This window comes from Scyliorhinus torazame, chromosome X (genome assembly GCF_047496885.1).
Source record: "Scyliorhinus torazame isolate Kashiwa2021f chromosome X, sScyTor2.1, whole genome shotgun sequence".
NCBI lineage: Eukaryota > Metazoa > Chordata > Chondrichthyes > Carcharhiniformes > Scyliorhinidae > Scyliorhinus > Scyliorhinus torazame.
In genome coordinates, this window is record NC_092738.1 from 21,201,686 (window position 1) to 21,224,178 (window position 22,493).

Consider the following 22,493-nt stretch of genomic DNA (forward strand, 5'->3'; position numbering starts at 1 on the left):
CACACGGAGCTGTTACTCCTGAATTTCACACACGGTGCTGTTACTCCTGAATTTAACACACAGGGTGCTGTCAATCCTGAATTAACTCACACGGAGCTGTTACTCCTGCATTTCACACACACGGAGCTGTTACTCCTGAATTTCACTCACACGGTGCTGTCACTCCTGAATTAACTCACACGGAGCTGTTACTCCTGAATTTCACACACACGGTGCTGTTACTCCTGAGTTTCACACACAGGGTGCTGTCACTCCTGAATTAACTCACACGGAGCTGTTACTCCTGAATTTCACACTCACGGTGCTGTTACTCCTGAATTTCACACACACGGAGCTGTTACTCCTGAATTTCACAAACACGGTGCTGTTACTTCTGAATTTCACACACAGGGTGTGTCACTCCTGAATTAACTCACACGGAGATGTTACACCTGAATTTCACACACACGGTGCTGTTACTCCTGAATTTCACGCACACGGAGCTGTTACTCCTGAAGTTCACACACACGGTGCTGTTACTCCTGAATTTCACACACAGGGTGCTGTCAGTCCTGAATTAAATCACACGGAGCTGTTACTCCTGAATTTCACACACACGGAGCTGTTACTCCTGAATTTCACACACACGGTGCTGTTACTCCTGAATTTCACACACACGGTGCTGTTACTCCTGAATTTCACACACACGGTGCTGTTACTCCTGAATTTCACATACACGGTGCTTTTACTCCTGAATTTCACACACACGGTGCTCTTTCACCTGAATTTCACACGCACGGTGTTATTCCTCCTGAATTTCACACACACGCGGTGCTGTTACTCCTCAATTTCACACACACGGTGCTGTTTCACCTGAATTTCACACACACGGTGCTGTTACTCCTGAATTTCACACACACGGTGCTGTTACTCCAGAATTTCACATACACGGTGCTGTTAGTCCTCAATTTCACACACACGGTGCTGTTACACCATGAATTTCACACATGGTGCTGTTACTCCTGAATTTCACACACACGGTTCTGTTACTCCTGAATTTCACACACGGTGCTGTTACTCCTAAATTTCGCACCCACGGTGCAGTTACTCCTGAATTTTACACACAAGGTGCTGTTACTCCTCAATTTCACACACACGGTGCTGTTATTCCTGAAGTTCACACACACGATGCTGTTACTCCTGAATTTCGCACACACGGTGCTGTTACTCCTGAATTTCACACACACGGTGCTGTTACTCCTGAATTTCACACACACGGTGCTGTTACTCCTGAATTTAACACACACGGTGCTGTTACACCATGAATTTCACACACACGGTGCAGTTACTCCTGAATTTCACGCACACGGTGCTGTTACTCCTGAACTTCACACACAAGGTGCAGTTACTCCTGAATTTCACACACACGGTGCTGTTACTCTTGAGTTTGACACACACGGTGCTGTTACTCCTGAATTTCACACACAGTGCAGTTACTCCTGAATTTCACACACACACGCTGCTGTTACTCTTGAGTTTCACACACACGGTGCTGTTACTCCTGAACTTCACACATGGAGCTGTTACTCCTGAATTTCACACACACGGTTCTGTTACTCCTGAATTTCACACACGGTGCTGTTACTCCTAAATTTCGCACACACGGGGCAGTTACTCCTGAATTTCACACACAAGGTGCTGTTATTCCTGAATTTCACACACACGGTGCTGTTACTCCTGAATTTCACACACACGGTGCTGTTACTCCTGAATTTCGCACACACGGTGCTGTTACTCCTGAATTTCACACAAACGGTGCTGTTACTCCTGAATTGCACACACACGGTGCTGTTACTCCTGAATTTCACACATGGTGCTGTTACTCCTGAATTTCAAACTCACGGTGCTGTTACTCCTGAATGTCACACACACACGGTGCAGTTACTCCTGAATTTAACACACACGGTGCTTCTCCTCATGACTTTCACACACACATGGTGCTGTTACTCCTGAATTTCACACATGGTGCTGTTACTCCTGAATTTCAAACTCACGGTGCTGTTACTCCTGAATTTCACACACACACGGTCCTGTTACTCCTGAATTTCACACACACGGTGCTGTTACTCCTGAATTGCACACACACACGGTCCTGTTACTCCTGAGTTTCACACACACGGTGCTGTTACTCCTGAGTTTCACACAGGGTGCTGTTACACCTGAATTTCACACACACAGTGCTGTTGCTCCTGAATTTCACACACACGGTGCTGTTACTTCTGAATTTCACACACACGGTGCTGTCACTCCTGAATTTCACACACACGGTGTTATTCCTCCTGAATTTCACACATACGGTGCTGTTTCGCCTGAATTTCACACACACGGTGCAGTTACTCCTGAATTTCACACACACGGTGCTGTTACTCCTGAATTTCACACACACGGTGCAGTTACTCCTGAATTTCACACACACGGTGCTGTTACTCCTGAATTTCACACACACGGTGCAGTTACTCCTGAATTTCACACACACGGTGCAGTTACTCCTGAATTTCACACACACGGTGCTGTTACTCCTGAATTTCACACAGGCGGTGCTGTTACTCCTGAATTTCACACGCGGTGCTGTTTCACCTGAATTTCACACGCACGGTGTTATTCCTCCTGAATTTCACACACACGGTGCTGTTACTCCTGAATTTCACACACACGGTGCTGTCACTGCTGAATTTCACACACAAGGGGCTGTTACTCCTGAATTTCACACACGGTGCTGTTACTCCTGAATTTCACACACACGGTGCTGTTATTCCTGAATTTCACACAGGCGGTGCTGTTACTCCTGAATTTGACACGCACGGTGTTATTCCTCCTGAATTTCACACACACGGTGCTGTTTCGCCTGAATTTCACACAGGCGGTGCTGTTACTCCTGAATTTCACACACACGGTGCTGTTACTCCTGAATTTCACACACACGGTGCTGTTACTCATGAATTTCAAACACACAGTGCTGTTACTCCTGAATTTCACACACGCTGTGCTGTTACTCCTGAATTTCACACACGGTGCTGTTACTCCTGAATTTCACACACATGGTGCTGTTACTCCTGAATTTCACACACACGGTGCTGTTACCCCTGAATTTCACACACACGGTGCAGTTACTCCTGAATTTCACACACACGGTGCTGTTACTCTTGCGGTTCACACACACGGTGCTGTTACTGCTGAATTTCACACACGTTGCAGTTACTCCTGAATTTCACACACACACGCTGCTGTTACTCTTGAGTTTCACACACACGGTGCTGTTACTCCTGAATTTCACACATGGTGCTGTTACTCCTGAATTTCACACACACGGTTCTGTTACTCCTGAATTTCACACACAGTGCTGTTACTCCTAAATTTCGCACACACGGTGCAGTTACACCTGAATTTCACACACACAGTGCTGTTACTCCTGAATTTCACACACACGGTGCTGTTACTCCTGAATTTAACACACACGGTGCTGTTACACCATGAATTTCACACACACGGTGCAGTTACTCCTGAATTTCACGCACACGGTGCTGTTACTCCTGAACTTCACACACACGGTGCTGTTACTCCTGAATTTCACACACAAGGTGCAGTTACTCCTGAATTTCACACACACGGTGCTGTTACTCTTGAGTTTGACACACACGGTGCTGTTACTCCTGAACTTCACACATGGAGCTGTTACTCCTGAATTTCACACATACGGTTCTGTTACTCCTGAATTTCACACACGGTGCTGTTACTCCTAAATTTCGCACACACGGGGCAGTTACTCCTGAATTTCACACACAAGGTGCTGTTATTCCTGAATTTCACACACACGGTGCTGTTACTCCTGAATTTCACACACACGGTGCTGTTACTCCTGAATTTCGCACACACGGTGCTGTTACTCCTGAATTTCACAGAAACGGTGCTGTTACTCCTGAATTGCACACACACGGTGCTGTTACTCCTGAATTTCACACATGGTGCTGTTACTCCTGAATTTCAAACTCACGGTGCTGTTACTCCTGAATTTCACACACACACGGTGCTGTTACTCCTGAATTTCACACACACGGTGCTTCTCCTCATGACTTTCACACACACATGGTGCTGTTACGCCTGAATTGCACACACGGTGCTGTTACGCCTGAAGTTCACACATGGTGCTGTTACTCCTGAATTTCAAACACACGGTGCTGTTACTCCTGAATTTCACACACACACGGTGCTGTTACTCCTGAATTTCACACACACGGTGCTTCTCTTCATGACTTTCACACACACATGGTGCTGTTACGCCTGAATTGCACACACGGTGCTGTTACTCCTGAATTTCACACACACGGTGCTGTTACTCCTGAATTTCACACACACGGTGCTGTTACACCATGAATTTCACACACACGGTGCTGTTACTCCTGAATTTCACACACAAGGTGCAGTTACTCCTGAATTTCACACACAAGGTGCAGTTACTCCTGAATTTCATACACACGGTGATGTTACACCATGAATTTCACACACACGGTGCTGTTACTCCAGAATTTCACACACACGGTGCTGTTACTCCTGAATTACACACACACGTGCTGTTACTGCTGAATTTCACACACGGTGCTGTTACTCCTGAATTTCACACACACGGTGCTGTTACTCTTGAGTTTCACACACACGGTGCTGTTACTCCTGAATTTCACACACACACGTTGCTGTTACTCCTGAATTTCACACACACGCTGCTTTTACGCCTGACTTTCACACACATACGGTGCTTTTACTCCTGAATTTCACACACACGGTCCTGTTACTCCTGAATTTCACACACACGGTGCTGTTACTCCTGAATTTCACACACACGGTGCTGTTACTCCTGAATTTCACACACACGGTGCTGTTACTCCTGAATTTCACACACACACGGTCCTGTTACTCCTGAATTTCACACACACGGTGCTGTTACTCCTGAATTGCACACACACACGGTCCTGTTACTCCTGAGTTTCACACACACGGTGCTGTTACTCCTGAGTTTCACACAGGGTGCTGTTACACCTGAATTTCACACACACGGTGCTGTTACTCCAGAATTTCAAACACAAAGTGCTGTTACTCCTGAATTTCACACACACGGTGATTTTAATCCTGAATTTCACACACACGGTGCTGTTACTCCTGAATTTCACACAGGCGGTGCTGTTACTCCTGAATTTCACACGCACGGTGTTATTCCTCCTGAATTTCACACACACGGTGCTGTTGCTCCTGAATTTCACACACACGGTGCTGTTACTTCTGAATTTCACACACACGGTGCTGTCACTCCTGAATTTCACACACACGGTGCTGTCACTCCTAAATTTCACACACACGGTGTTATTCCTCCTGAATTTCACACACACGGTGCTGTTTCGCCTGAATTTCACACAGGCGGTGCTGTTACTCCTGAATTTCACACGCGGTGCTGTTTCACCTGAATTTCACACGCACGGTGTTATTCCTCCTGAATTTCACACACACGGTGCTGTTACTCCTGAATTTCACACACACGGTGCTGTCACTGCTGAATTTCACACACAAGGGGCTGTTACTCCTGAATTTCACACACGGTGCTGTTACTCCTGAATTTCACACACACGGTGCTGTTATTCCTGAATTTCACACAGGCGGTGCTGTTACTCCTGAATTTCACACGCACGGTGTTATTCCTCCTGAATTTCACACACACGGTGCTGTTGCTCCTGAATTTCACACGCACGGTGTTATTCCTCCTGAATTTCACACACACGGTGCTGTGACTCCTGAATTTCACACACACGGTGCTGTCACTGCTGAATTTCACACACACGGTGCTGTTACTCCTGAATTTCACACACACGGTGCTGTTACTCCTGAATTTCACACACACGGTGCTGTTACTCATGAATTTCAAACACACAGTGCTGTTACTCCTGAATTTCACACACGCTGTGCTGTTACTCCTGAATTTCACACACGGTGCTGTTACTCCTGAATTTCACACACATGGTGCTGTTACTCCTGAATTTCACACACACGGTGCTGTTACTCCTGAATTTCACACACACGGTGCAGTTACTCCTGAATTTCACACACACGGTGCTGTTACTCTTGCGGTTCACACACACGGTGCTGTTACTCCTGAATTTCACACACGCTGTGCTGTTACTCCTGAATTTCACACATGGTGCTGTTACTCCTGAATTTCACACACACGGTTCTGTTACTCCTGAATTTCACACACAGTGCTGTTACTCCTAAATTTCGCACACACGGTGCAGTTACACCTGAATTTCACACACACAGTGCTGTTACTCCTGAATTTCACACACACGGTGCTGTTACTCCTGAATTTGACACACATGGCGCTGTTACTCCTGAATTTCGCGCACACGGTGCTGTTACTCCTGAATTTCACACACACGGTGCTATTACTCCTGAATTTCACACACACGGTGCTTTTACTCCTGAATTTCACACACACGGTGCTGTTACACCATAAATTTTGCACACACGGTGCAGTTACGCCTGAATTTCACACACAAGGTTCTGTTACTCCTGAATTTCACACACACGGTGCTGTTACTCCTGGATTTGACACACACGGTGCTGTTACTCCTGAATTTCGCACACACGGTGCTGTTACTCCTGAATTTCACACACACGGTGCTGTTACTCCTGAATTTCACACACACGGTGCTGTTACTCCTGAATTTCACACACACGGTGCTGTTACTCCTGAATTTCACACATGGTGCTGTTACTCCTGAATTTCAAACACACGGTGCTGTTACTCCTGAATTTCACACACGGTGCTGTTACTCCTAAATTTCGCACACACGGTGCAGTTACTCCTGAATTTTACACACAAGGTGCTGTTACTCCTGAATTTCAAACTCACGGTGCTGTTACTCCTGAATTTCACACACACACGGTGCTGTTACTCCTGAATTTCACACACACGGTGCTTCTCCTCATGACTTTCACACACACATGGTGCTGTTACGCCTGAATTGCACACACGGTGCTGTTACTCCTGAATTTCACACATGGTGCTGTTACTCCTGAATTTCAAACACACGGTGCTGTTACTCCTGAATTTCCCACACGGTGCTGTTACTCCTAAATTTCGCACACACGGTGCAGTTACTCCTGAATTTTACACACACGGTGCTGTTACTCCTGAATTTAACACACACGGTGCTGTTACACCATGAATTTCACACACACGGTGCAGTTACTCCTGAACTTCACACATGGAGCTGTTACTCCTGAATTTCACACATACGGTTCTGTTACTCCTGAATTTCACACACGGTGCTGTTACTCCTAAATTTCGCACACACGGGGCAGTTACTCCTGAATTTCACACACAAGGTGCTGTTATTCCTGAATTTCACACACACGGTGCTGTTACTCCTGAATTTCACACACACGGTGCTGTTACTCCTGAATTTCGCACACACGGTGCTGTTACTCCTGAATTTCACAGAAACGGTGCTGTTACTCCTGAATTGCACACACACGGTGCTGTTACTCCTGAATTTCACACATGGTGCTGTTACTCCTGAATTTCAAACTCACGGTGCTGTTACTCCTGAATTTCACACACACACGGTGCTGTTACTCCTGAATTTCACACACACGGTGCTTCTCCTCATGACTTTCACACACACATGGTGCTGTTACGCCTGAATTGCACACACGGTGCTGTTACGCCTGAAGTTCACACATGGTGCTGTTACTCCTGAATTTCAAACACACGGTGCTGTTACTCCTGAATTTCACACACACACGGTGCTGTTACTCCTGAATTTCACACACACGGTGCTTCTCTTCATGACTTTCACACACACATGGTGCTGTTACGCCTGAATTGCACACACGGTGCTGTTACTCCTGAATTTCACACACACGGTGCTGTTACTCCTGAATTTCACACACACGGTGCTGTTACACCATGAATTTCACACACACGGTGCTGTTACTCCTGAATTTCACACACAAGGTGCAGTTACTCCTGAATTTCACACACAAGGTGCAGTTACTCCTGAATTTCATACACACGGTGATGTTACACCATGAATTTCACACACACGGTGCTGTTACTCCAGAATTTCACACACACGGTGCTGTTACTCCTGAATTACACACACACGTGCTGTTACTGCTGAATTTCACACACGGTGCTGTTACTCCTGAATTTCACACACACGGTGCTGTTACTCTTGAGTTTCACACACACGGTGCTGTTACTCCTGAATTTCACACACACACGTTGCTGTTACTCCTGAATTTCACACACACGCTGCTTTTACGCCTGACTTTCACACACATACGGTGCTTTTACTCCTGAATTTCACACACACGGTCCTGTTACTCCTGAATTTCACACACACGGTGCTGTTACTCCTGAATTTCACACACACGGTGCTGTTACTCCTGAATTTCACACACACGGTGCTGTTACTCCTGAATTTCACACACACACGGTCCTGTTACTCCTGAATTTCACACACACGGTGCTGTTACTCCTGAATTGCACACACACACGGTCCTGTTACTCCTGAGTTTCACACACACGGTGCTGTTACTCCTGAGTTTCACACAGGGTGCTGTTACACCTGAATTTCACACACACGGTGCTGTTACTCCAGAATTTCAAACACAAAGTGCTGTTACTCCTGAATTTCACACACACGGTGATTTTAATCCTGAATTTCACACACACGGTGCTGTTACTCCTGAATTTCACACAGGCGGTGCTGTTACTCCTGAATTTCACACGCACGGTGTTATTCCTCCTGAATTTCACACACACGGTGCTGTTGCTCCTGAATTTCACACACACGGTGCTGTTACTTCTGAATTTCACACACACGGTGCTGTCACTCCTGAATTTCACACACACGGTGCTGTCACTCCTAAATTTCACACACACGGTGTTATTCCTCCTGAATTTCACACACACGGTGCTGTTTCGCCTGAATTTCACACAGGCGGTGCTGTTACTCCTGAATTTCACACGCGGTGCTGTTTCACCTGAATTTCACACGCACGGTGTTATTCCTCCTGAATTTCACACACACGGTGCTGTTACTCCTGAATTTCACACACACGGTGCTGTCACTGCTGAATTTCACACACAAGGGGCTGTTACTCCTGAATTTCACACACGGTGCTGTTACTCCTGAATTTCACACACACGGTGCTGTTATTCCTGAATTTCACACAGGCGGTGCTGTTACTCCTGAATTTCACACGCACGGTGTTATTCCTCCTGAATTTCACACACACGGTGCTGTTGCTCCTGAATTTCACACGCACGGTGTTATTCCTCCTGAATTTCACACACACGGTGCTGTGACTCCTGAATTTCACACACACGGTGCTGTCACTGCTGAATTTCACACACACGGTGCTGTTACTCCTGAATTTCACACACACGGTGCTGTTACTCCTGAATTTCACACACACGGTGCTGTTACTCATGAATTTCAAACACACAGTGCTGTTACTCCTGAATTTCACACACGCTGTGCTGTTACTCCTGAATTTCACACACGGTGCTGTTACTCCTGAATTTCACACACATGGTGCTGTTACTCCTGAATTTCACACACACGGTGCTGTTACTCCTGAATTTCACACACACGGTGCAGTTACTCCTGAATTTCACACACACGGTGCTGTTACTCTTGCGGTTCACACACACGGTGCTGTTACTCCTGAATTTCACACACGCTGTGCTGTTACTCCTGAATTTCACACATGGTGCTGTTACTCCTGAATTTCACACACACGGTTCTGTTACTCCTGAATTTCACACACAGTGCTGTTACTCCTAAATTTCGCACACACGGTGCAGTTACACCTGAATTTCACACACACAGTGCTGTTACTCCTGAATTTCACACACACGGTGCTGTTACTCCTGAATTTGACACACATGGCGCTGTTACTCCTGAATTTCGCGCACACGGTGCTGTTACTCCTGAATTTCACACACACGGTGCTATTACTCCTGAATTTCACACACACGGTGCTTTTACTCCTGAATTTCACACACACGGTGCTGTTACACCATAAATTTTGCACACACGGTGCAGTTACGCCTGAATTTCACACACAAGGTTCTGTTACTCCTGAATTTCACACACACGGTGCTGTTACTCCTGGATTTGACACACACGGTGCTGTTACTCCTGAATTTCGCACACACGGTGCTGTTACTCCTGAATTTCACACACACGGTGCTGTTACTCCTGAATTTCACACACACGGTGCTGTTACTCCTGAATTTCACACACACGGTGCTGTTACTCCTGAATTTCACACATGGTGCTGTTACTCCTGAATTTCAAACACACGGTGCTGTTACTCCTGAATTTCACACACGGTGCTGTTACTCCTAAATTTCGCACACACGGTGCAGTTACTCCTGAATTTTACACACAAGGTGCTGTTACTCCTGAATTTCAAACTCACGGTGCTGTTACTCCTGAATTTCACACACACACGGTGCTGTTACTCCTGAATTTCACACACACGGTGCTTCTACTCATGACTTTCACACACACATGGTGCTGTTACGCCTGAATTGCACACACGGTGCTGTTACTCCTGAATTTCACACATGGTGCTGTTACTCCTGAATTTCAAACACACGGTGCTGTTACTCCTGAATTTCCCACACGGTGCTGTTACTCCTAAATTTCGCACACACGGTGCAGTTACTCCTGAATTTTACACACACGGTGCTGTTACTCCTGAATTTAACACACACGGTGCTGTTACACCATGAATTTCACACACACGGTGCAGTTACTCCTGAATTTCACGCACACATGGTGCTGTTACGCCTGAATTGCACACACGGTGCTGTTACTCCTGAATTTCACACATGGGGCTGTTACTCCTGAATTTCAAACACACGGTGCTGTTACTCCTGAATTTCACACACACACGGTGCTGTTACTCCTGAATTTCACACACACGGTGCTTCTCCTCATGACTTTCACACACACATGGTGCTGTTACGCCTGAATTGCACACACGGTGCTGTTACTCCTGAATTTCACACACACGGTGCTGTTACTCCTGAATTTCACACACACGGTGCTGTTACTCCTGAATGTCACACACAAGGTGCTGTTACTCCTGAATTTCACACACTGTGCTGTTACTCCTGAATTTCACACACACGGTTCTGTTACTCTTGAATTTCACACACACGGTGCTGTTACTCCTAAATCTCTCACACACGGTGCTGTTACTCCTGAATTTCACACACACGGAGCTGTTACTCCTGAATTTCACACACACGGTGCTGTCACTCCTGAATTTCACACACACGGTGCTGTTACTCCTGAATTTTACACACACGGTGCTGTTACTCCTGAATTTCACACACACGGTGCTGTCACTCCTGAGTTTCACACACACGGTGCTGTTACTCCTGAGTTTCACACAGGGTGCTGTTACACCTGAATTTCACACACACAGTGCTGTTGCTCCTGAATTTCACACACACGGTGCTGTTACTTCTGAATTTCACACACACGGTGCTGTCACTCCTGAATTTCACACACACGGTGTTATTCCTCCTGAATTTCACACATACGGTGCTGTTTCGCCTGAATTTCACACACACGGTGCAGTTACTCCTGAATTTCACACACACGGTGCTGTTACTCCTGAATTTCACACACACGGTGCAGTTACTCCTGAATTTCACACACACGGTGCTGTTACTCCTGAATTTCACACACACGGTGCAGTTACTCCTGAATTTCACACACACGGTGCAGTTACTCCTGAATTTCACACACACGGTGCTGTTACTCCTGAATTTCACACAGGCGGTGCTGTTACTCCTGAATTTCACACGCGGTGCTGTTTCACCTGAATTTCACACGCACGGTGTTATTCCTCCTGAATTTCACACACACGGTGCTGTTACTCCTGAATTTCACACACACGGTGCTGTCACTGCTGAATTTCACACACAAGGGGCTGTTACTCCTGAATTTCACACACGGTGCTGTTACTCCTGAATTTCACACACACGGTGCTGTTATTCCTGAATTTCACACAGGCGGTGCTGTTACTCCTGAATTTGACACGCACGGTGTTATTCCTCCTGAATTTCACACACACGGTGCTGTTTCGCCTGAATTTCACACAGGCGGTGCTGTTACTCCTGAATTTCACACACACGGTGCTGTTACTCCTGAATTTCACACACACGGTGCTGTTACTCATGAATTTCAAACACACAGTGCTGTTACTCCTGAATTTCACACACGCTGTGCTGTTACTCCTGAATTTCACACACGGTGCTGTTACTCCTGAATTTCACACACATGGTGCTGTTACTCCTGAATTTCACACACACGGTGCTGTTACCCCTGAATTTCACACACACGGTGCAGTTACTCCTGAATTTCACACACACGGTGCTGTTACTCTTGCGGTTCACACACACGGTGCTGTTACTGCTGAATTTCACACACGTTGCAGTTACTCCTGAATTTCACACACACACGCTGCTGTTACTCTTGAGTTTCACACACACGGTGCTGTTACTCCTGAATTTCACACATGGTGCTGTTACTCCTGAATTTCACACACACGGTTCTGTTACTCCTGAATTTCACACACAGTGCTGTTACTCCTAAATTTCGCACACACGGTGCAGTTACACCTGAATTTCACACACACAGTGCTGTTACTCCTGAATTTCACACACACGGTGCTGTTACTCCTGAATTTAACACACACGGTGCTGTTACACCATGAATTTCACACACACGGTGCAGTTACTCCTGAATTTCACGCACACGGTGCTGTTACTCCTGAACTTCACACACAAGGTGCTGTTACTCCTGAATTTCACACACAAGGTGCAGTTACTCCTGAATTTCACACACACGGTGCTGTTACTCTTGAGTTTGACACACACGGTGCTGTTACTCCTGAACTTCACACATGGAGCTGTTACTCCTGAATTTCACACACACGGTTCTGTTACTCCTGAATTTCACACACGGTGCTGTTACTCCTAAATTTCGCACACACGGGGCAGTTACTCCTGAATTTCACACACAAGGTGCTGTTATTCCTGAATTTCACACACACGGTGCTGTTACTCCTGAATTTCACACACACGGTGCTGTTACTCCTGAATTTCGCACACACGGTGCTGTTACTCCTGAATTTCACAGAAACGGTGCTGTTACTCCTGAATTGCACACACACGGTGCTGTTACTCCTGAATTTCACACATGGTGCTGTTACTCCTGAATTTCAAACTCACGGTGCTGTTACTCCTGAATTTCACACACACACGGTGCTGTTACTCCTGAATTTCACACACACGGTGCTTCTCCTCATGACTTTCACACACACATGGTGCTGTTACGCCTGAATTGCACACACGGTGCTGTTACGCCTGAAGTTCACACATGGTGCTGTTACTCCTGAATTTCAAACACACGGTGCTGTTACTCCTGAATTTCACACACACACGGTGCTGTTACTCCTGAATTTCACACACACGGTGCTTCTCTTCATGACTTTCACACACACATGGTGCTGTTACGCCTGAATTGCACACACGGTGCTGTTACTCCTGAATTTCACACACACGGTGCTGTTACTCCTGAATTTCACACACACGGTGCTGTTACACCATGAATTTCACACACACGGTGCTGTTACTCCTGAATTTCACACACAAGGTGCAGTTACTCCTGAATTTCACACACAAGGTGCAGTTACTCCTGAATTTCATACACACGGTGATGTTACACCATGAATTTCACACACACGGTGCTGTTACTCCAGAATTTCACACACACGGTGCTGTTACTCCTGAATTACACACACACGTGCTGTTACTGCTGAATTTCACACACGGTGCTGTTACTCCTGAATTTCACACACACGGTGCTGTTACTCTTGAGTTTCACACACACGGTGCTGTTACTCCTGAATTTCACACACACACGTTGCTGTTACTCCTGAATTTCACACACACGCTGCTTTTACGCCTGACTTTCACACACATACGGTGCTTTTACTCCTGAATTTCACACACACGGTCCTGTTACTCCTGAATTTCACACACACGGTGCTGTTACTCCTGAATTTCACACACACGGTGCTGTTACTCCTGAATTTCACACACACGGTGCTGTTAATCCTGAATTTCACACACACACGGTCCTGTTACTCCTGAATTTCACACACACGGTGCTGTTACTCCTGAATTGCACACACACACGGTCCTGTTACTCCTGAGTTTCACACACACGGTGCTGTTACTCCTGAGTTTCACACAGGGTGCTGTTACACCTGAATTTCACACACACGGTGCTGTTACTCCAGAATTTCAAACACAAAGTGCTGTTACTCCTGAATTTCACACACACGGTGATTTTAATCCTGAATTTCACACACACGGTGCTGTTACTCCTGAATTTCACACAGGCGGTGCTGTTACTCCTGAATTTCACACGCACGGTGTTATTCCTCCTGAATTTCACACACACGGTGCTGTTGCTCCTGAATTTCACACACACGGTGCTGTTACTTCTGAATTTCACACACACGGTGCTGTCACTCCTGAATTTCACACACACGGTGCTGTCACTCCTAAATTTCACACACACGGTGTTATTCCTCCTGAATTTCACACACACGGTGCTGTTTCGCCTGAATTTCACACAGGCGGTGCTGTTACTCCTGAATTTCACACGCGGTGCTGTTTCACCTGAATTTCACACGCACGGTGTTATTCCTCCTGAATTTCACACACACGGTGCTGTTACTCCTGAATTTCACACACACGGTGCTGTCACTGCTGAATTTCACACACAAGGGGCTGTTACTCCTGAATTTCACACACGGTGCTGTTACTCCTGAATTTCACACACACGGTGCTGTTATTCCTGAATTTCACACAGGCGGTGCTGTTACTCCTGAATTTCACACGCACGGTGTTATTCCTCCTGAATTTCACACACACGGTGCTGTTGCTCCTGAATTTCACACGCACGGTGTTATTCCTCCTGAATTTCACACACACGGTGCTGTGACTCCTGAATTTCACACACACGGTGCTGTCACTGCTGAATTTCACACACACGGTGCTGTTACTCCTGAATTTCACACACACGGTGCTGTTACTCCTGAATTTCACACACACGGTGCTGTTACTCATGAATTTCAAACACACAGTGCTGTTACTCCTGAATTTCACACACGCTGTGCTGTTACTCCTGAATTTCACACACGGTGCTGTTACTCCTGAATTTCACACACATGGTGCTGTTACTCCTGAATTTCACACACACGGTGCTGTTACTCCTGAATTTCACACACACGGTGCAGTTACTCCTGAATTTCACACACACGGTGCTGTTACTCTTGCGGTTCACACACACGGTGCTGTTACTCCTGAATTTCACACACGCTGTGCTGTTACTCCTGAATTTCACACATGGTGCTGTTACTCCTGAATTTCACACACACGGTTCTGTTACTCCTGAATTTCACACACAGTGCTGTTACTCCTAAATTTCGCACACACGGTGCAGTTACACCTGAATTTCACACACACAGTGCTGTTACTCCTGAATTTCACACACACGGTGCTGTTACTCCTGAATTTGACACACATGGCGCTGTTACTCCTGAATTTCGCGCACACGGTGCTGTTACTCCTGAATTTCACACACACGGTGCTATTACTCCTGAATTTCACACACACGGTGCTTTTACTCCTGAATTTCACACACACGGTGCTGTTACACCATAAATTTTGCACACACGGTGCAGTTACGCCTGAATTTCACACACAAGGTTCTGTTACTCCTGAATTTCACACACACGGTGCTGTTACTCCTGGATTTGACACACACGGTGCTGTTACTCCTGAATTTCGCACACACGGTGCTGTTACTCCTGAATTTCACACACACGGTGCTGTTACTCCTGAATTTCACACACACGGTGCTGTTACTCCTGAATTTCACACACACGGTGCTGTTACTCCTGAATTTCACACATGGTGCTGTTACTCCTGAATTTCAAACACACGGTGCTGTTACTCCTGAATTTCACACACGGTGCTGTTACTCCTAAATTTCGCACACACGGTGCAGTTACTCCTGAATTTTACACACAAGGTGCTGTTACTCCTGAATTTCAAACTCACGGTGCTGTTACTCCTGAATTTCACACACACACGGTGCTGTTACTCCTGAATTTCACACACACGGTGCTTCTCCTCATGACTTTCACACACACATGGTGCTGTTACGCCTGAATTGCACACACGGTGCTGTTACTCCTGAATTTCACACATGGTGCTGTTACTCCTGAATTTCAAACACACGGTGCTGTTACTCCTGAATTTCCCACACGGTGCTGTTACTCCTAAATTTCGCACACACGGTGCAGTTACTCCTGAATTTTACACACACGGTGCTGTTACTCCTGAATTTAACACACACGGTGCTGTTACACCATGAATTTCACACACACGGTGCAGTTACTCCTGAATTTCACGCACACATGGTGCTGTTACGCCTGAATTGCACACACGGTGCTGTTACTCCTGAATTTCACACATGGGGCTGTTACTCCTGAATTTCAAACACACGGTGCTGTTACTCCTGAATTTCACACACACACGGTGCTGTTACTCCTGAATTTCACACACACGGTGCTTCTCCTCATGACTTTCACACACACATGGTGCTGTTACGCCTGAATTGCACACACGGTGCTGTTACTCCTGAATTTCACACACACGGTGCTGTTACTCCTGAATTTCACACACACGGTGCTGTTACTCCTGAATGTCACACACAAGGTGCTGTTACTCCTGAATTTCACACACTGTGCTGTTACTCCTGAATTTCACACACACGGTTCTGTTACTCTTGAATTTCACACACACGGTGCTGTTACTCCTAAATCTCTCACACACGGTGCTGTTACTCCTGAATTTCACACACACGGAGCTGTTACTCCTGAATTTCACACACACGGTGCTGTCACTCCTGAATTTCACACACACGGTGCTGTTACTCCTGAATTTTACACACACGGTGCTGTTACTCCTGAATTTCACACACACGGTGCTGTCACTCCTGAATTTCACACACACGGTGCTGTTACTCCTGAATTTCACACACACGGAGCTGTTGCTCCTGAATTTCACACACACGCTGCTGTTACTCCTGAATTTCACACACACGTGCTGTTACTCCTGAATTTCACACACACGGTGCTGTAACTCCTGAATTTCACACACACGGTGCTGTTACTCCTGAATTTCACACACACGGGGCTGTTACTCCTGAATTTCACACACACGGTGCTGTCACTCCTGAATTTCGCACACACGTTGCTGTTACTCCGGAATTTCACACACACGGTGCTGTTACTCCTGACTTTCACACACACGGAGCTGTTACTCCTGAATTTCACACACGGTGCTGTTACTCCTGAATTTAACACACAGGGTGCTGTCAATCCTGAATTAACTCACACGGAGCTGTTACTCCTGCATTTCACACACACGGAGCTGTTACTCCTGAATTTCACTCACACGGTGCTGTCACTCCTGAATTAACTCACACGGAGCTGTTACTCCTGAATTTCACACACACGGTGCTGTTACTCCTGAGTTTCACACACAGGGTGCTGTCACTCCTGAATTAACTCACACGGAGCTGTTACTCCTGAATTTCACACTCACGGTGCTGTTACTCCTGAATTTCACACACACGGAGCTGTTACTCCTGAATTTCACAAACACGGTGCTGTTACTTCTGAATTTCACACACAGGGTGTGTCACTCCTGAATTAACTCACACGGAGCTGTTACACCTGAATTTCACACACACGGTGCTGTTACTCCTGAATTTCACGCACACGGAGCTGTTACTCCTGAAGTTCACACACACGGTGCTGTTACTCCTGAATTTCACACACAGGGTGCTGTCAGTCCTGAATTAAATCACACGGAGCTGTTACTCCTGAATTTCACACACACGGAGCTGTTACTCCTGAATTTAAAACACACTGTGCTGTTACTCCTGAATTTCACACACACACGGTGCTGTTACTCCTGAATTTCACACACACGGTGCTTCTCCTCATTACTTTCACACACACATGGTGCTGTTACGCCTGAATTGCACACACGGTGCTGTTACTCCTGAATTTCACACACACGGTGCTGTTACTCCTGAATTTCACACACACGGTGCTGTTACACCATGAATTTCACACACACGGTGCTGTTACTCCTGAATTTCACACACAAGGTGCAGTTACTCCTGAATTTCACACACAAGGTGCAGTTACTCCTGAATTTCATACACACGGTGATGTTACACCATGAATTTCACACACACGGTGCTGTTACTCCAGAATTTCACACACACGGTGCTGTTACTCCTGAATTACACACACACGTGCTGTTACTCCTGAATTTCACACACGGTGCTGTTACTCCTGAATTTCACACACACGGTGCTGTTACTCTTGAGTTTCACACACACGGTGCTGTTACTCCTGAATTTCACACACGGTGCTGTTACTCCTGATTTTCACACACGGTGCTGTTACTCCTGAATTTCACACACACGGTGCTGTTACTCCTGAATTTCACACACACACGGTGCTGTTACTCCTGAATTTCACACACACGGTGCTTTTACTCCTGACTTTCACACACACGGAGCTGTTACTCCTGAATTTCACACACGGTGCTGTTACTCCTGAATTTAACACACAGGGTGCTGTCAATCCTGAATTAACTCACACGGAGCTGTTACTCCTGCATTTCACACACACGGAGCTGTTACTCCTGAATTTCACTCACACGGTGCTGTCACTCCTGAATTAACTCACACGGAGCTGTTACTCCTGAATTTCACACACACGGTGCTGTTACTCCTGAGTTTCACACACAGGGTGCTGTCACTCCTGAATTAACTCACACGGAGCTGTTACTCCTGAATTTCACACTCACGGTGCTGTTACTCCTGAATTTCACACACACGGAGCTGTTACTCCTGAATTTCACAAACACGGTGCTGTTACTTCTGAATTTCACACACAGGGTGTGTCACTCCTGAATTAACTCACACGGAGCTGTTACACCTGAATTTCACACACACGGTGCTGTTACTCCTGAATTTCACGCACACGGAGCTGTTACTCCTGAAGTTCACACACACGGTGCTGTTACTCCTGAATTTCACACACAGGGTGCTGTCAGTCCTGAATTAAATCACACGGAGCTGTTACTCCTGAATTTCACACACACGGAGCTGTTACTCCTGAATTTCACACACACGGTGCTGTTACTCCTGAATTTCACACACACGGTGCTGTTACTCCTGAATTTCACATACACGGTGCTTTTACTCCTGAATTTCACACGCACGGTGCTGTTTCACCTGAATTTCACACGCACGGTGTTATTCCTCCTGAATTTCACACACACGCGGTGCTGTTACTCCTCAATTTCACACACACGGTGATGTTTCACCTGAATTTCACACACACGGTGCTGTTACTCCTGAATTTCACACACACGGTGCTGTTACTCCAGAATTTCACATACACGGTGCTGTTAGTCCTCAATTTCACACACACGGTGCTGTTACTCCTGAATTACACACACACGTGCTGTTACTCCTGAATTTCACACACGGTGCTGTTACTCCTGAATTTCACACACACGGTGCTGTTACTCTTGAGTTTCACACACACGGTGCTGTTACTCCTGAATTTCACACACGGTGCTGTTACTCCTGATTTTCACACACGGTGCTGTTACTCCTGAATTTCACACACACGGTGCTGTTACTCCTGAATTTCACACACACACGGTGCTGTTACTCCTGAATTTCACACACACGGTGCTTTTACTCCTGACTTTCACACACACGGAGCTGTTACTCCTGAATTTCACACACGGTGCTGTTACTCCTGAATTTAACACACAGGGTGCTGTCAATCCTGAATTAACTCACACGGAGCTGTTACTCCTGCATTTCACACACACGGAGCTGTTACTCCTGAATTTCACTCACACGGTGCTGTCACTCCTGAATTAACTCACACGGAGCTGTTACTCCTGAATTTCACACACACGGTGCTGTTACTCCTGAGTTTCACACACAGGGTGCTGTCACTCCTGAATTAACTCACACGGAGCTGTTACTCCTGAATTTCACACTCACGGTGCTGTTACTCCTGAATTTCACACACACGGAGCTGTTACTCCTGAATTTCACAAACACGGTGCTGTTACTTCTGAATTTCACACACAGGGTGTGTCACTCCTGAATTAACTCACACGGAGCTGTTACACCTGAATTTCACACACACGGTGCTGTTACTCCTGAATTTCACGCACACGGAGCTGTTACTCCTGAAGTTCACACACACGGTGCTGTTACTCCTGAATTTCACACACAGGGTGCTGTCAGTCCTGAATTAAATCACACGGAGCTGTTACTCCTGAATTTCACACACACGGAGCTGTTACTCCTGAATTTCACACACACGGTGCTGTTACTCCTGAATTTCACACACACGGTGCTGTTACTCCTGAATTTCACATACACGGTGCTTTTACTCCTGAATTTCACACGCACGGTGCTGTTTCACCTGAATTTCACACGCACGGTGTTATTCCTCCTGAATTTCACACACACGCGGTGCTGTTACTCCTCAATTTCACACACACGGTGATGTTTCACCTGAATTTCACACACACGGTGCTGTTACTCCTGAATTTCACACACACGGTGCTGTTACTCCAGAATTTCACATACACGGTGCTGTTAGTCCTCAATTTCACACACACGGTGCTGTTACTCCTGAATTACACACACACGTGCTGTTACTCCTGAATTTCACACACGGTGCTGTTACTCCTGAATTTCACACACACGGTGCTGTTACTCTTGAGTTTCACACACACGGTGCTGTTACTCCTGAATTTCACACACGGTGCTGTTACTCCTGATTTTCACACACGGTGCTGTTACTCCTGAATTTCACACACACGGTGCTGTTACTCCTGAATTTCACACACACACGGTGCTGTTACTCCTGAATTTCACACACACGGTGCTTTTACTCCTGACTTTCACACACACGGAGCTGTTACTCCTGAATTTCACACACGGTGCTGTTACTCCTGAATTTAACACACAGGGTGCTGTCAATCCTGAATTAACTCACACGGAGCTGTTACTCCTGCATTTCACACACACGGAGCTGTTACTCCTGAATTTCACTCACACGGTGCTGTCACTCCTGAATTAACTCACACGGAGCTGTTACTCCTGAATTTCACACACACGGTGCTGTTACTCCTGAGTTTCACACACAGGGTGCTGTCACTCCTGAATTAACTCACACGGAGCTGTTACTCCTGAATTTCACACTCACGGTGCTGTTACTCCTGAATTTCACACACACGGAGCTGTTACTCCTGAATTTCACAAACACGGTGCTGTTACTTCTGAATTTCACACACAGGGTGTGTCACTCCTGAATTAACTCACACGGAGCTGTTACACCTGAATTTCACACACACGGTGCTGTTACTCCTGAATTTCACGCACACGGAGCTGTTACTCCTGAAGTTCACACACACGGTGCTGTTACTCCTGAATTTCACACACAGGGTGCTGTCAGTCCTGAATTAAATCACACGGAGCTGTTACTCCTGAATTTCACACACACGGAGCTGTTACTCCTGAATTTCACACACACGGTGCTGTTACTCCTGAATTTCACACACACGGTGCTGTTACTCCTGAATTTCACATACACGGTGCTTTTACTCCTGAATTTCACACGCACGGTGCTGTTTCACCTGAATTTCACACGCACGGTGTTATTCCTCCTGAATTTCACACACACGCGGTGCTGTTACTCCTCAATTTCACACACACGGTGATGTTTCACCTGAATTTCACACACACGGTGCTGTTACTCCTGAATTTCACACACACGGTGCTGTTACTCCAGAATTTCACATACACGGTGCTGTTAGTCCTCAATTTCACACACACGGTGCTGTTACACCATGAATTTCACACATGGTGCTGTTACTCCTGAATTTCACACACACGGTTCTGTTACTCCTGAATTTCACACACGGTGCTGTTACTCCTAAATTTTGCACCCACGGTGCAGTTACTCCTGAATTTTACACACAAGGTGCTGTTACTCCTCAATTTCACACACACGGTGCTGTTATTTCTGAAGTTCACACACACGATGCTGTTACTCCTGAATTTCGCACACACGGTGCTGTTACTCCTGAATTTCACACACACGGTGCTGTTACTCCTGAATTTCACACACACGGTGCTGTTACTCCTGAATTTAACACACACGGTGCTGTTACA